Here is a 13,887-nt window from a genome sequence, read left to right on the forward strand (position 1 = left end):
AAAGGAAAACAAATATGGAAAAAGCCTCAATTTTTCCATGGATCAATGACCGACAAATTTTAATTTAACATGTTTTATTTATTTATTGTAAAGCTAATAATAATGATAATAATGAATGTGTGAACATAATAAATAGGTTAGTTATTAATTATGAGTAATAATGTAATTATTAGGTTGTATATTGGGTGGAAGAAGTTTCTACACATTAGTTTAGTACGAAGGTGGATTCTTATCCATCATTTATTAATTTCCTACTCTTATAAATAAAATTTAGTTTTTAGGAGATGAAGATAAACAAGAATCTTATCAAATAAGGGGTTCTGTCCTGTCTGATTCGATCTTATCTTCTTAAAATACTATCAGATAAGGGGTCTTGTCATGTCTGATTCGATTTTATCTTTTAATTTTTCAAATTTCAATTGTGTTTGAAATCCGAGGTCTATAAATAGGTGAAATCGAGGGTCTATAAATAGACTTCCAAGTTGTAATGCAAAGCACATCATGAAATATTATCGAGCTCTAAAACTCTAAGCTCCTAATATTCTGACCGCTTTCTTCTTGTAATCTATCGATCCTAATTCTCTTTGCAGTTAGCAATGAGCAATTGGTATCAGAGTCATAAATAAAACTTCAATTGTTATCAGAGCAATTGGTATTAATGCAAAAATATATAATGAATGAGGATAATTAATAAGGGCATAAGAGTTCGTTCGATAACTTATATGTGATTCTCTGCGACCTGCAATACGAACGTCTTGACTCGAACATGTGTTTCCCAAAACAACTCCACACGGTCAACCGACTCCAAACGTCCTCTTCATTAAATTGTGGGAAAAATACAATTTTTAACAGCCTCATCACATGTACCAAACATATCATCTTCTTCATTAAATTGCCTACTACTAGTTCCTTCATCAAAAGGATTATTACTACTAGTTCCTTTCTCAAATTTTTTTGTACCTCTAAAGCTTAATGACTCTCCATGATACACCCATTCAGTGTAGTAGGGGGATATTTCAATAGTCAATAGATGTCGTTCCGCACCCTTCAATGAGCTCCAATTTAAATTCAAACATCTCTTGCATGGACACATTAATCATCCGTAAGCATCAACGTGAAACTTGGAAAATTCTAAAAATTGGGTCACTCCCTGTTTATACTGAAGGGAGAACTTATTTCTAATTTTCGTCCAATCCTTGTCCATCGTTTAAGTTCCTAAAACATAAATAGGTTTGATTAGAAACATATCTCTTTCCCTCTCTCACATCCATAACTTACTCCTCTGAATTTTCACTATTTTTCAGTAATATACAGTCTCTCAAATTTTTCACTAAAACTAACTTCAAACTACAGAGACTACCATAAGTGTAGGATAGCCAAAACAACGTAATTATTAATTAAAAAAAATATTGTATCTTCACACCCTACCCACCCCTTCCAACAACGCTACGCCTTAACAAGCTATCCTACTACCATACCCCTTGAAACCATCCCAAACATAAACAAATTCAAAACAAAAAAGGCTACCATAACTGCAGGACAACCATTCTAAATCAACAACATAGTTATTCAACATAAACAGGCTACCATAACTGCAGGATAACCAAAACAAATATTAACACATATTACATTTTCAATTCAAACCCCCCTATCAAATTTCAATTCAAACATACCCCCCCTCCCCTTCAAATTTCAATTCAAACATAACACCCCCATCCCTTGCAAATTTCAATTCAAACATAACACCCCCCCCCCTTCAAATTTCAATTTAAACATAACCTCCCCTCCATTTCAAATTTCAATTCAAACATAACACCCCCCTTCCCTTTCAAATTTCAATTCAAACATAACCACCCCCACTTTCAAATTTTAATTCACATAACACCCCCCTTCAAATTTCAATTTAAACATAACCCCCCCCCCCTTCAAATTTCAATTCAAACAAATACCTAAAAAACCCTAAAACAAGTTTCAATTCAATTCAATTCAATTTTTTTAAAGAAAAAAACCCTAAAACAAATTTCAATTCAATTCAAATTTCAATTCAACAAATTCCACATTCAATACAACAATACAACAAACATTCTATACAAAAATAGAAAAATACCTAAAAAAATAAAAAAAAAATACCTAAAAAAATTAAAAAAAAAACCCTAAATCTAAAAATTTTAGATTTTAAACTTACCTTAATACACGGCGGTAGACGACGACAAGGAGGGACGACGGCGACGGCAAGGGCAACGACGATAGGGCATACGGCGGTCGTCTCTCCCTTTCTTCTTGTCTCTTTCATTCTTTCGGTTCTGAAATGAATTTAAAGGGGATCTACGAACGCATCACGAAAACGTCAGAAGATCCCACTTATGGCGTCGAGAACTAACGACCTTTCCTAATGCACTATGACGACATCGGGAAAGGTCCTTATTCCTAACGTCGTCCCCGACGCATAAGACAAATCGTCGGAGATACATGTCCACCATAATTAATTCGTTGTAAATTACGACGAGGCTTTCCCAACGCACCATGACGGCATCGAGAAATGTCCTTATTCACGACGCCGTCTCTGACGCATAAGGTAAATCGTCGGGATACATGCCCGCCGTAATTAATTCGTTGTAAATTACGACGAGGCTTTCCTGATGCACCACGACGGCGTCGGGAAAGGTCTGTTGCCCGACGTCTAATGTGAGGCGTCAGAAGAACGAGCTATTTCCGATGTCCTCCTCTGTGTCGGGAAAGCCCTGATTTCTTGTAGTGAGGGATTAATCCTTAGAATATTAAGATCGAATTGTATACAAGCTTTATCTTACAAAATGTTGTAGAAGAACATATTCGACAACAAAAATGTCAGTAAAACTTGTCAGTAATCGTTTAAAACAATTGCATGATTGTTTATATTTGAATAGATCAATCTTGTATCATTTTATATACGATTGTTTAGCTTAATGCAATATCATTTACATTGAACACCATATCGAGTATCATATGATTTTATAAATGATCGTTTAGTAGCTTAGTTTGATATACGACGTATTAACAATTCTTTGGTTATAACATTGCAAACTTTTGTTCAACCTAAACTGAAGCTATCAACCCAAGAGAAAGCTTTCATGGAGAGTCGAATTCGAGGGGATGATAACATGGAAATGGAGGACGATGAATCCATGCCAGATATTAATAGTAGTAATACCAATACTCCTGCTGATACAATGAATAATCAATCATCGGATCACAATGACTTGAATAACTTGCGATCAACCTCATCTCCACTGTTTCAGTATAATGAAAATGTTGGTGGGCTTAATTCTGCTATACAGCTGTTACCACGAAGAAAACAAAGACAAACAGTGATTGACCAGTCTGAAATGTATTAAATAATCAACAAGAAACATTCTAGATCCAATGACAAACCACAACGAAGTCATTCGAAATCCTACAAAAAACTAAAAAATGACATCAGCGAAGGTCGTAAGGATTTATCCACATTAAGTTCTATAATCTGTAGGATGGATGATGCAATTAGAAAGTAGTCATTGAAGCTGCCTGAAATGAAGCATATGCTGGAAAGATTGGTCCAGATAAACTTTGGTTTCAGAAAGTATTTCATTTATAAGTTATTTAAATAAACAATTGTTTAACTAAAATATCCAATTTTCTATCACATTTCAACGATCGCTTATCACAATTACACGATCGTTTAGATAGGATACATCATCGCTCACTTTCGTATACACGATCGTTTAATTTTATTTTCATTTTTTTATTCTAGTTTTAGAAAGTATTTCGTTTATCAGTTCTTTAAATAAACGATCATTTAACTGAAATATCTGATCGCCTATCACATTTTAGCGATCGCTTATCACATTTACACCATCGTTTAGATATGATACATCATTGTTTGCTTTTGTATACACGATCATTTAGCAATCGATTTTTTTAAATTTTATTTTCATTTTTATTTATTTATTAGAATCAGAATCAAGAGAATGATGGTACTAATTACTTCCAATATGATCTTCATGATGATTTTAATCCTTAAAATATGAATAAAAATAATGACCATCAGAATAGAGAAGATATGATCAACAATGAGCAACCATATGTTGAAGAACAACACACTTAAAAACTTATCGTGGAAACTCAAAGGTTAACATTTCATTCATTTTTTACTGCTTTATATTAATGAAAATTGCTTATATTTTAAATAAGTAACAAGTGTATTTTTTTCTTTTTCCCATTTTGTTTAGGAAACAAAAAACAACATCACCTGAACATCAGGAGGAATTATGTAGTGGTATTAGCATAGACGGTAGGGATGCAGACTTACTATTAACTATAAGTAATATATCATATAATATGAATGCTCAAAGTAAAAAAGAAGAAGACCTGCCAGAAATGATTACTACTCTTCCACTAATGAGCCAACCACTTCCATTTTTTGAGATACTACCATCAAGTACTCTCAAAGATCTTGCATTAGCTCCATTGGAACAAATTTTAAAAATTCATGAAGTGCCACCATCAATTTCAGATGTAAATGAAGAATGTCAACTGGTATATATAGACAACAACTGTGTAGTCCTTTGAATTAAGAGTTTGTTTTTTATCTAATATTATGCATTGTAGAAAATACGAAAAAATGATCAAGCAGTTACTTTAGTTAAGATACAAAAAGAAAATCAACCAATAACTGAGGAACAAATTCATGAAGTGCCACCATCAATTTCAGATGTAAATGAAGAATGCCAACATGTATGTATAGACAACAATTGTGTAGTCCTTTTAATTAAGAGTTTGTTTCTTATCAAATATTATACATTGTAGGAAATACAAAAAAAATGATGAAGCAGTTACTTTGCTTGAAAATGAACACGTAATTAAGAAACAAAGATCTACAATTGACTTAGAATTTGTATTGGTATGTATATATAAGAACTATGAAGTACTTTGCATCAATTATTATTGTGCATTATAGGGAATGAAGGAACAACAAAAACCAATAAAAAGAAGGAAGCTATGTAAAATAGCAAATAAAAAAGTGTCTAACCACAACTTAATCCACCCACAACAGCTACTGAGGTCATATTAAAACTTATAATACCTGTCCCAGATGTGAAATTGCGAGATGTAGATAGTTATGATCCCGTGTGGCCAGTGGAACCAAAATTGTGGAAGGCATGCTTATCTTGGAAGAGATCTAGAAAAACAACTAATGAAGAGAGGAAAGTACTGTTCACAACCAGAACGAAGGAATTTTTCAAAAGCCTTGAAAAAAATACATGGATACTGGGAGACGTAAGTACTCTTTCCAAATTTCATTTTATACATAAAACTACACGATCGAGTACAATATTCTTTATTTAACTAAATGATCGTTTATATATAATACATGATCGTCTGATTGCACAAGGGAACAAAAAACATTGTACACGATCGCTTAGTATAGAAAAGAATGTTGTAAACGGTCACTTGTATTTGCTAAAAGATGACTTGATTTTTTATAAACTATCGCTTTTATTCATTAGACGATCGTTTTATTTTTTTGTAGACCATGGATTTGTTATTGTACCACCTGTAGAATAAGATGTTGCATATTAAGAATCTTTGCAAGTATACTTTTACAGCACTAGATTCGTCATTTATTATAAGTTATATTCTTTAATTTTTTTAGTATAGAAGTTAAACTCAATAATTATATTTTGACTAAGTTTTTCTATTTGTTCTTCAAGACTGGCATCAACAAAGAACCCGTAATTAGGTAACAACTTTTTGATAATCATTTGCTGGCAACAGACAATAAAGAAGCTAAATGGACAGACACAACAACACACTTAGCATTATGGTCAGAACCAGATTTAGATACTATTTTACTTTAGCTATTGGTGCAATCGAAAATAAAGTAGGTTGGACAGATGTCAACTACGTGATTTGCTGCATTAACATAAAAGGACACTAGATGGCTATTGCAGCTGATATGAAGAAATGCACAATCTATGTGTTTGACTCAATGCCAAACTATGTTGAACAAAAACTCGTTGATGAAGCTGTTGCAATACCTCCACGATGCATCCCCTCATTGGCAATTGTTATTGGAATACCTGCGCAAAGAAAACGTTTCAAGTGTGGCCCTTGACCAGTAGTAAGATCGAATACCACATTACAAAAAGGTTGTTCATTAGATTGTGGGATTTTTTGTGCCACATTTTTTGGATGCCTTGTAAAAAATGCAGATCATGATTGTCTAAATATGGATAACATGAAACTGTTTAGACAGCAGTATGTAGTAGAATTTTTGGCAAATAAATTCTAGTAGTAAATAAAATGTTTGTTTCAGTTGACGTACATGTACAACTTTTACTTTTTAATTTTGATCAACTTTTGAATGAATGTTTGTATTCGTTTAGATAGATATCAGAAAATAATTTTTTAAAGATATAAAAATATTCGTGTAGAGAAATGTAAAAATTCATGCATATACCTTTAAACGATCATTTATATATACCACACCAATGTCTAAAGGATCACGTATTTTCCAATTAGTCTAAACAATGATTTAGTAAAGTATATATGTAAACGTACAATTATAAAGTATAAACGATCAGACGATCAGGCGATGCAAATCACACGATCATTTACTAAAGTCTAAACGATCTTCTTAATACATGTAAACGATATTAAACAATCGTTTATATATACCACACATATTTTTCGATTAATCTAAATGATCGTCTAAGACATAATAGACCACCACATACTTAAGTCAAACCGATTTTGTAAACTATATGTAAATGTACAATTATCAAGCATAAACGATCATTTAGTAAGGTCTAAACGATCTTCTTAATACATGTAAACGATATTAAATGATTATTTATATATACCAAACTAATGTATAAACGATATTAAATCTCCACCAACTTTAATATAAAAACGTTTATAGATAACAATGAAAGAAATAGATTACACATTGTTATTAAATATTCAAACATTGCTTACATGTCCTATTATTATGTCCTTTACGATTACAATTGGAACATCTCGTTGAACTACTAAATTCACCAACAGATGGAATTCTTTGTTTTCTTGGTCTTCCAGCTTGCCGTTTAAAGACTGGTGGTAATATTTTTATCACAAAATCTACAACTCTTCTATCAAAATAAGATCCAAAAGGTTGAATATAACCACTATATGTTTCTGATAGTGTTTCTCTATAATAAAACTTAGATACATAAGAATATGTATCTAAATTAAGCATTCATAGAAACGCAAGAGCATGCGCACAAGGAATTTCTTCAACATCCCACATTTAACTTCTCAATAAATTATTGATTTCCATCCGTTACTTGGTATTCAATCGTACTAATTGGATCAACATAATACATAAGACAAATAAGGACAATTAATAAAATAATAAAAAATAGATTTAATCTCTGTATAGATCATATATATATATATATATATATATATATAGCAATCTATTTGTGCCTATCTGAGATAGGAAAAGATAAATTGCTATCTTTATCTATCGAATAGACAGAAGTAGCAGTCTATCTCTAACTGTTCGAGATAAAAAAATCTTACCAATAATCGTCTTGACTTTTCATGTTCTAAAGGCAGAACGTTCTTAGCCCAAGAAGTCAAACGACTCTTCATTGTAGAAGCAGAGTTACTTCGTTAATAAAACCACTTTTGCAATACATCCCTAATTGAACTAAACATCGTAGCCACAGGTAGTTCTCTAAGATCTTTAAACACTAAATTTACACTTTCTGCACAATTTGATGTCATCATTATATACCTTCGTCTACGTGAATATGTCTGAGACCACTTCTCAAAACCAACACTACTAAGATAATCTCTGATATTTGGATAAAAAGACTTCATGCATCTCATGTGGCACTCAAATTCATCAACGGTGTAGGCATAAGCACAACTAAAGAAATATATATCAAGTAGCGGATCATTAAAATGGAGTTTCAAGTTACTTAAAAGATGTTTTGTGCACACAGAATAGTCAACATCAGGAAACACTCTTAAAGCTCCTTTAGGGATACTAAGATGCCTATAAGAAACAATGACTAAATTAGCCCACTCTGAAAAACCATCTCGTATCTTCTCAAAACACCATGTCCATGATACATCATTTTCAAAATCTACAGTGGCAAGAGCAAGATGAAAGATTTGATTGTTACCATCTTGTGATGAGACTGTTAATAGAATGCCACCAAACTTACACTTCAAAAATGTCTCATCAACAGAAATAATATGTTTACAATATTTCCACCCTTGAATTAATGCACCAAAGTCCATAAAGAAAAACTTGAAATGACCATTATCATCCATTTCTAAAGCAGTGCATGTACCTAATAATAATTACAAAGACATTTATATTAGGACAAACAAAAAAGAACAAAAAGAATGTGAAAGATGCTAATATTGGTCTATCTAGATAGATTGTGATATTAGTTTATCCACATCTATCTGCAAATGAATTTAAATTTAATATACAAATGAGATCATACCTAGATTAGATTCAACAAATTTATCAAAGAATCTTGGAATCAATGCATACGATTCAACTACATCACAATGTAATATCTTTACCATATGTTCTTTCGCCCTCCAAGCTTTTTGGAAATTTATATTAACTCCAACATTTGTACAAGCCTTATGCACAATCTATTTAGGACTGAAATGATCAGTAGACATGAATCTAAAACCATCTATCAAACAACTGCTAATTAATGTTGAAGAAGCTTGCAAGTGATAAGTTTGGGCAGTACTAAATGAAAAATCATGGTCACAAGTGTATTTTTGTAGCATCCACAAATCACTCTTCTTATAACGAGATGCCCGAGCATACCACTTACAGCCTTCTTTTAGATATCTAAATTCAAGAGACCTCAAATTTGATAATGTAATTTGATAATGTAGTCCTAAATTGAAAGTTGGTCTTCACTACTATTATACAAAAACACTTTGGAAGCACTTCTTTACTTTCAAATAAAAAATTTTCTTTCAAATCAGAATAATAAGAGATGTCTCTTATAACTTCATCATTTGAAACAAAAGAAGAACCTATATTAAAACTAAAGGTTACGTGAGAGATATTCATTTAAATATGATTTACATTAAATATTAATTAAATAGGATTTAACTAATTATTAATTTTATTTATTAATTAATTTATTAATTTTAACATTAATTTAATTGGTTAAATTAATAAAAAACGTGGATGGTTTTCTCACGTTCCCCGTTTTTCTCTCCAACTTGAAGAAGAGGGAGATACTGGTACGGTACGTAATGGACAGTAGAGTTCTGTGATTTACGGATTGTGAAGTCTCTCAAGAAAATCTCTCAAAACAAATTTTTCCATTCTCCAATTTTGGTTCCCACAAACCAAATCTCAACCTAGAGAATAGAAAGATTTCTGAGTGGCGGTGTCCCAAATTGGCGTTTGGTCTATTCAGAGTCGTCAATGTGCTTAAGTTTCTGATTCTTCATTCTCTGTAATCTATTTCAAGCATGCTTAGCCATGAATAAATTAGATTTTGCTAATGACTAGAATTTTTAGGTTCCCAAATTAATTTGAGTTATGGTCTCTGTTATTTATTCTGTTGTGCAAGGGCACTTATACCTTTCACTTTAGTCCAAGGGCAACATAGTCATTTGGCTTTTTACCATTTTGTCACTCTTGACTAATTTCGACCTTCTGAGCAAGAATCAACATTTATTTTTCTAAAATTTAAATCACATTTGAATATAAAGTCGATCAAAGTTCGATTTTTCAAAGTCATAAGTCAACATTTTGACTTTTTACAACTTTGACCATTTTCATCAATTTTGAGCTTTCGAATGTGAATCTGCATTCATATTTTTAATATTTAAATCACATTTAGACATAAAGCTCTAACTTAAATTGATAATCGACGACTACATCACATATATTCGTTGGTTGCTCTCTCTTTACCTAATTTGAACAATTCAAATTATTCCAACTGTCATACCCCACCCCATAAGCGCCCTTGCTAGTTGTGCGAGATGCGACATGACATGAGGATCTCTATCTTTTCTAAACACCAAAGACACTAAGTCTTGTCACTTAAGCTTTGCTTAATCGCCTACTATTTTCTTTCTTAACTACAGTCTTAAATTAGACTATACAACAACTTAACAAGAGGAATAAGACAACAAATAGTTTTATTAACTTAGGTCACATGATTCCAACACTTAGCCAAAACTACGAAACTAAAACTTAAACTTAAGATCTAAATGCCTAGCAGCTCCTCTTGTGTAGCAAGCCTTTCACCCTTCCTTACTTAGCCTTACTACTTAATCATCTAGAAGTAAAACTTTAAAACATAAGTCTAAAATACTCGATGAGATTTTAAGAAAACCATTTCGCAAAACCATAGCAAATATCCTTTTCTTAACATCAAAACATTGAACATAAACAACTGTTTCATAATAACATATTTTAAGCATAAACAATTTTTTCATAGTAACAAATCATCTTGCATGATTAATTCTCATGAACACGACATCTTGTATAAACACGCATTAGTTATCAACATTCCTTTCACCAAGGATCCCAAACCATTCTCTACGCTAGGTCACCTAACATTGCTTTAGACTATTGTAACAACAGCATCCGAGAATATACATATTTGCCCTTGTTGCTAAGGCTGAGATGCAATGCACATCTTCCATACATTGTTCCGCCTTAATTCACCATGTAGCCTCGTACACCCCATGGTGGCCTTGACTTTTTATGTGCACATAAAAGTTAGCTCATTGATTGGAAGTAACTAATGGTTTAAAAATCATTTCATAACAACTCATGCTTTGAAATACATAAATCATAATTTGAAACTATTGAATAAGAAATTTTGAAACCAATCACAAATTGTCATATCATTTACTAAAATAATTATATTCGGGATTAACTAAAAATTGGCATGTGTCTCAAATTAAATTTAAAGACAAATTGGACAATTCTAATGATGTCACGCGTCTTTATTATGACAATTGGATCAAATTAATTATTTTGATTCAATTAAATATTATTTAGTTAGGCTAAAATTCAATTGAGCCCAAAAATAAGCTTAATTTAGCTTAAAATAAAATATGACCCAAATCCATGTGATTAAGCCCATGGGTATGGTCCATGGACCAGAACAGGCTCAAGTCCATAAAAAGCCCACCAGGGAACTCTATAAATAGAGGAGTTCTCTTCATTTGTGGGGGTTGGAAATTTTTTAATCCAGAAGGTCTAGAGAGAATTCTCCCAAGAGATAGAAGCCTCCTCAACTCTTGAAGTCGACCATCCTCGAAGATTGAAGCTCCTTTGAAGATACAAGCTTTCTTCCAAGTCTCCAACTTCAAAAACACCTTCGAAAATTGAAGCTCCTTTGAAGATCCAAGCTTTCTTCCAAGTCTTCAAGTTCAAAAACACCCTCGAAGATTGAAGCTTCTTCGAAGATACAAGCTTTCTTCCAAGACTCCAACTTCAAGAACATCACGTGCTTCGCTTCCTCAAATCAAACGTAAGCATCCAGCCGAGAGAGAATCAGAGGATCAAATTCAAGAGATCGAACCACATTGCATCAAATCAACATAAATACAACATCAACACAAGTTCAACTCCACGAATCAAATTTCTCCGGAAATCTCGTGTGAACAAATTGCACGCCCAGTGGGACCTCTCTACCTCTCATCTCTCTCTCGTCATCCAACTACAAAAAATCAATGGAAACAAATAAGGCTGCATCCAAATCTTCTGTTACAAGTGACTCTTACATTGGACTTGCCACCCAAAGTCACTTAAAGAGAAGCATGCAAGAACAAGAACAAGGTTTTGTCCTCAAGAAGAAAAGTTCGGAACAACTGATAGAATCTCCTAAAGGCGAGATCATCATCAGGAGATAATCCTTTGTTCAACAACTCTACGCATGCTTTTAATCTATCAGACAAAGAATGACACCTTGAAGTAGTGTCTGTCATGATGATAGATGTGATAGCTGAGGCAACCATGGCAGAGATGGAGAGAAAAATAAATTTCCTAATGAAAATTGTTGAGGAGCGAGATCATGAAATCGCCATCTTGAAAGATCAAATGAAGACTCATGAAATTACTGAGTCAATTCAAACTCCTATTGTCAAAGCTACTAATAAAGGGAAGAATGTAGTGCAAGAAAAAAAACCACAACAACAATCAGTTTTTGTTGCTTCTCTCTCAGTTCAGCAGCTATAGGATATGATTGTGAATTCCATTAGAGCTCAGTATGGAGGACCGCCGCAAACTTCTTTCATGTATTCTAAGTTGTACACCAAGAGAATCGACAACTTGATAATGCCATTTGGGTACCAACCTCTAAAATTCCAGCAATTCGATGGAAAAGGCAACCCAAAGCAGCATATCGCCCACTTTGTCGAAAAATGCAAAAATGTAGGATTAAGAGGAGACCAACTAGTCAGGCAGTTCGTTCGAAGCTTAAAAAGAAATGCTTTCGAGTGGTATACTGATCTAGAGCCAGAAGTAATTGATAGTTGGGAGCAGCTGGAAATAGAGTTTCTCAACCGCTTTTATAGCACTAGACGTGTCGTCAGCATGATGGAGTTAACAAATACAAAACAACGGAAGGGAGAGCCAATCATCGACTATATAAACCGATGGAGAGCTCTAAGCCTGGATTGCAAAGACAAGCTCACAGAACTGTCTGCAGTAGAGATGTGCACCCAAGATATGCACTGGGAACTTCTCTATATTTTACAGGGAATAAAACCTCGCACATTTGAAGAATTGGCAACTCGCGCCCATGATATGGAGTTGAGTATAACCAACAGAAGAGCAAAAGATTTCTTGGTTTAAAGAACAAGGAGTGACAAGAATGAAATTAATGACACTAAACGAGTCTATGCTTGTTCAAGAGACTCCATTGAAATCTTTCTCTAAAAGAAAAGAAACAAAACATGAAAGAAATCATGATGGCGATGAAAAGCAACGCCCAACTCTTGGAGAACGACAGAAAAAAGTTTATCCCTTTTCTGACTCTGATGTTGCAGACATGTTGGAGCAATTAATAGAGAAGCAACTTATTCAGTTGCCAGAATGTAAACGACCGGAGCAAGCAGGAAAAGTAGATGATCCTAACTACTGCAAGTATCATCGGGTCATTAGTCACCCTGTTGAAAAGTGCTTCGTGTTGAAGGAGCTAATTCTAAAGTTGGCTCGTGAAAATAAGATTGAGCTGAATATTGATGAAGTAGCTCAAACCAATCATGTTGCAGTCAATATGACTTCAAGTGTTTCGCCATCAATACTGCTTTATGATCAAAGGGAAAGTTTGATTCAATTTGGGACTTTCGAACCTATACTTGTTCGATTCCAACAAAAGATCGTGACGTCGAACTCTCAAAATAAAAAAGAGCCAATTGAGGATGAGGGCAAAGAATGGATAATCGTGGCTCATAAAAAAGAGAGACAAACAAGTTCTGTTCAAATGAAGTCACACTTCCATCAAAAGCATTCAAAAGGAAACATCTCCCATAAAAAGAAGGGAAGAAGGAATAAGAGGATGTAGAAGCCTAAGCCCATCAAAGGAAAAGAAAAGGACTTCCTCCAACCTCAACGGTCGATAACTTTGACAGAATTCCGCCCCAAGAAGTTTCCTTGAGGATCATCCAGAAGAAATACTAGAAGCCACTGCGTGTCATACTACCAGCATAGTAGAAGTCGACAACAATTATGATTCTTATGAAGAAATGGACAATTCAAATGAAATTAAGCAAAGGACTTCTGTCTTTAATCGTATCAAGCCTTTAACTACTCGATCTTCAGTCATTCAAAGATTGAGTATGGCCACGAAAAAAGAAGAAAACCAATGT

The sequence above is a fragment of the Cucumis melo genome, chromosome 3, assembly GCF_025177605.1.
Source record: "Cucumis melo cultivar AY chromosome 3, USDA_Cmelo_AY_1.0, whole genome shotgun sequence".
Lineage (NCBI taxonomy): Eukaryota > Viridiplantae > Streptophyta > Magnoliopsida > Cucurbitales > Cucurbitaceae > Cucumis > Cucumis melo.